Source organism: Saccostrea cucullata, unplaced genomic scaffold, assembly GCF_032062105.1.
Source record: "Saccostrea cucullata isolate Sc308-1 unplaced genomic scaffold, CSIRO_AGI_Scuc_v1 ctg12316, whole genome shotgun sequence".
NCBI lineage: Eukaryota > Metazoa > Mollusca > Bivalvia > Ostreida > Ostreidae > Saccostrea > Saccostrea cuccullata.
The window spans coordinates 1-4,931 of record NW_026926023.1 but is presented as its reverse complement, the minus strand read 5'-3'; the positions used below and the strand labels follow the sequence as shown (position 1 = coordinate 4,931).

The 4,931-nt window shown below is 31.1% G+C and overlaps 1 long non-coding RNA gene across 1 annotated transcript; it reads left to right on the top strand.

The window, feature by feature from the left end:
- Nucleotides 1-2,681: 2,681 nt before the first annotated feature.
- LOC134270411 (uncharacterized) lies at nucleotides 2,682-4,294 on the top strand. The gene is made up of 3 exons (XR_009992817.1): nucleotides 2,682-2,804; nucleotides 3,668-3,837; nucleotides 4,124-4,294. It is a non-coding gene; the product is annotated as an uncharacterized LOC134270411 (long non-coding RNA).
- Nucleotides 4,295-4,931: the final 637 nt, after the last annotated feature.

Here is a 4,931-nt window from a genome sequence, read left to right as displayed (position 1 = left end):
AACGGATATCAAAATTGTATAAATTTGATTTCAAAATCATATTGTGTTCAATCTTGCTACTTGAGTTATGTGATGTCAGAACAATGGCACGAATATCCTCTTACAATAACTCCACAATTTCGTAGTCTCTAAAAACGGTCTTGTTAGATGTTCTGTGCAGTTCATGGTCAGGTATAACTAATGCTGTAGATGACGTCATTGTGAAACGATCATTGAATGTACGTAATCTTCTGAAGTGATCTCGTGCTGATGTCACAAGTGAGCTGCCATATAATCTGCAAATATTGGGTTTTTCTTGGTAGTAAAATATGTTAACAGTAGACATAGTGCTTTGCGTAACAGGAAAAGCCTCTTACAATATTATATTGTGGTTAACTTGCATCAACTCGCCGATTTTCCTTTCTTTTATGATATGCAACATTCAGATGCAGATGCATTTGTAGATAGGGTCAATTTTCAGATTAAACCAGAGTCAAAATATGTAGATCATCAGCTTTTGATGACCCATTTGTGCTTGAACCAGAAACCAACAAAAGAAAATTGAAATTTTTTCATCGTTTGGCAAAATAATTCTTTTTTTCTCTGAGATTTGCAGAATTGCTGTGCAGTTAACAATTGCGTTAAGAAATAATGCATTTTACTGGAACAAATCTTATTCATCTAAGACACCGTATGACAAAACTATCTTACATTTTTTACAATATTGTTCCAACTGATTGCTTCTTATTTCTTAAGAAATTAAATCAGAATGGGGTTCTCACAAACGTTTTTAATCACCTTCTTTGAATTAGTGTTTCAATAAATAATTAAGATATATTCATACAAAAATTTATAATAAATGATAAGAGATACACTGTAAGAAATGTGTTTAGAATCCAAAAACTTTTTCTATATACTTCGCTTTTACCTTCTTTTAAATGTTTAATTCCTAATTATGTAAACTTTCTACACACGTATGAGATAGTGTTTCGAATCTAAACACTTGTGTGCTTAGAAATTAAACGTATCTTGACACATTAAAACAAGTATTATGTTCTAGTTATATGAACACACAACAATTTACCATGATATTTAAATAACCAAACTGAACCTGCAGACAAAACTACCAGCAATTTTATATCAAGTCATTACAGAATAATTTTTTAAAACTTTATTAAAGAATTTTTTTATTAAAAATATAAAACGTTTTATATTATGTATAATTATGATTTATACTATATCTATAATATATTATACTTATAATACAATTTCAATTTGCTGTAGAGATTTCCCCATGTCAGTCAAAAAATGACCATTTTTATTAACTTTCAGCAGTACTAAATTAATGCACCACAAATTAGATATAATGTTTGGCAACACATGATATATTATAAAATCAATAACTGCCGGAATGCAATCCCTTTGAAATGGACAAGGATAATTTCTTATTTAAAACTATGGAACATGAGCGAATGAACTCAGCCGTCCTCATAAGAATAAATCTCTTAGTGTTGATCACGGAACAACTATTTGCACATGAAGATGACGCCACGTATGAGTGTTGATAGAAAAGTTTGCGGACAAGTTGTACTGTGACCGCGCTATTTCCATGAAACCGGTCAAACTCCCAAAATAGAAACTTTTCCTATTTTCCAATAAATATACACAGATTTGGTGTTTTCCGATGATCCTTATAAAATATACAGCTATTTTATTTTGATAAAACATGCTTCAGGGAGCATGCTTCGTTTTCGCACATTAACATTACATGGACGTTTTATTGATATAAAAAATTGCACAGTTGTAGCGCAAAAAAAAAATTATGATATTTTACCTGTCGCTACAGTACTCAATTGGAGCGTATATGACTGTTTTATAACAATTTATAGATAATAAAATAAAAAAAAAAACAAAATTGGGAACTTCATTGAACGTCATGGAGCACCGAGCTACTAAAAATTATGTGAGCAGACAGGAAAATGTCTAAAAAGAGACTAAAAATGCTATCATATGCTTTTTGAAATCGCCTACACGTACAAAGGACAAAAATATTCAAAAGGTAGTAGTTTTATAAGAATGGAAGGATTAACATTTGCAGTGATCAACTCCTACGATGCCTCAATACTCCATTTATTGCATGGACGTTGCGCCTATGGATTTTCGCATTTTTTTCACACCTGATCGCTTAACTGCGCTGACATTTATTTTCAGTTCTCACTAATATTTGAAACCGCACAAAAGACATTGTAGAAGAAAAGTAACATGTCTTGATATAGATATTTTATTTTTAATTAGAAAGAAAAAAGAAAAGTCTAAATATTAAAAGATATTTAGAACTATGAAAAGGCTTAATGGACCTGATTTTTTGCAAACAAATAAACAAAATATAGGAATTAAATCAGACATAGGTCATACTTCACAGTACACAATAGATTCTCCGTAATTCAATGTGTCCGCGAACTTTTCTTACAACCCTCGTATATATGATCCAATCCAAAATGAAGAACATGGCAGTTATAGTTCATAATTTAGTTATCATCTGGACATGGGTAATAGTTTGATTGCATTGATGTACTCCGGACACACATCCCTCATACCACCATCCCCTCCCGCTCCCTAAAAACTTGAAAACCTGGATCCGCCTTTGATTTTCTACAAAAAGAATAAGTGCCATTTACTCTTACTTCCTCTCGAGTATTAAAGCGTGTGCATCTATGATCGGATATATGATTAAGAGGAGCTTAGGATGTTAGAGACACGTGGCTGAATGCTACTACTGTGTTAAGATAAAACCATTGTTATATACGTACAAATCTTCAAGCAAGGTAAGAGAAATGCATGCATATATTATAAGTAAAATAACATTTCAATTAGCATAAAAATATCGTTTGATATAAGCTGTGCAATATTTTTTTTAATTAATAAGTTTACCAGTTTATTCGTATCTCTTTGGTTGTTATTTCACAACATAGAGATCAAAGCAACATTTTACAAAACATGCGTGAACAGAACAAATAACATATATACAGAATGTATTTAGAACCACATCATATATTTCTACATTAATATCAATGTTATTAACCTGGAGGTTTGACGTTCCCGTATACAATTTTTATAAACGAGTTAAACTTACTTAATAGCCCAACATTTCTGGAAGAGAACAATTCATTACACTTGAAAGCATTAAGTCTTGAAACATAATATTTCGTAATGTACAATTTTCTTTCATTTAAAAACTTATCACAGCACAATGTATTGTGAAATTGTCTCACTAAACACATTATTTCAAAAAAAGAAATGTTGAAAATTCTTGGTAATTTAAGCGTCTAGTTAACATGATTTTTAAAATACAGTGACAACTGTCTAATCCGACACCTGTGTTATCCGACACACTGTGAATTTTATGTTTACACTGTGCAATCCGACCCCTTGTCTATTCTGACACAATTTTTCTCCCAGTGCATTTCAGAAATAACGGTTTCACTGTATTGATATATATACCTCTACATACTTGTTCCCCAGAAGCAATTATCAATTCCGTAATATGTAATGCTAGCATATTATTTTTTATTGACCCAAAAAATGCTATTACATTCCTTTTTTGTAACAGTCTGCAGCCTAAAAATCGAGTTGTTTTGTATAACTGTATAAATAGTATGTATAAATACCCATGTTTCCACCTTGTTAGGGTAGGTTGGATATAACGTTAGAAGATCTGAACTCTGTTTGTTTGTCACCCTTGTGTGACCTCTGAACTTTATGCCCGGGTGACCATCTGGCTTTTGAATGATGATGCTGAATGATATGGCCAACAGTAATACAACAGTGGACCACTCCTGTCAGAAAACGTCATTATGGGTAAGAAATAAAGGAATAAAGAATGTGGCGGATCAATGGTGAAAATTATTAATTTATTGTAAGAGAGAGAGAGAGAGAGAGAGAGAGAGAGAGAGAGCAACAGATTCACAATTTGAACAACATTTATCAGAAATGCACAAAATGAAAAACTACCAATGTGATTAAATATCTGTACAAGATATATTCAAACATAGACTATGATTAAATATATATAAAATAACAAATTGAAAAAGAAAAGATAAAACCCTGAAAACGAATAGAAAGATTTAATAACATGTTTTTGCAGAATGATGATATATTTTCCGGGTCGGCTCCAAGATTTCCAGACTGTTTCCAGAATACGGTATTAGTCTGGATTCCATGTGGATTCCTGCTTCTATGTTCGCCATTCCAGATCGCTAGCTTGTGTCACAATTATGTCGGATATCCTCTGCCACTTGGAATCAGGAGTATTATAAAAAGTGTGAGTAGAAATATAATAAATTTCATTTGATTGTGTATGAGAGAGAGAGAGAGAGACCAATAGTAACGTTTCTCTCTTTAATGCACTAAAAAATAGATATATATTATATCTTAAAAACTAAGTGGATATATTATACTAAATGATTATTGAAGATATTACACATGTAGAAGAACACATTATATATATAAAACAGGAAATTCTTTAAAGGAATGTAGCCCTGTGTTTATTTATTTTTTTATCTCGCTTTACCTGAGTTTGTTCAACTAATGAAAACAGAGAAGAAATACATATTTTGCCATTTTTGTTAAGCGATCGCATTGACTATTTATCTATTTAAGGTATGTCAATCGTCAGCGTTTTAGAAAAGTTCAGGCAGAACCTCTTACTTCAATACTATCTATTATAACACATTTTAATGAAACAAAGTACATTGTTCAATATTCCAAAAAAAAAAAAAAACACCTCAAAATTTCAAAGTTAAGTAAGATCTATAAGGGACTATTTATTGTGGTGGAAGGATATTTAGCATAAAATAGTGTACATTGTACAAATATGGATTCAAATATAGCGAAATTAGTAACTAATTTCCAAGATTTGCTTAATGACAAATATTATTTAAACTATTTTACGT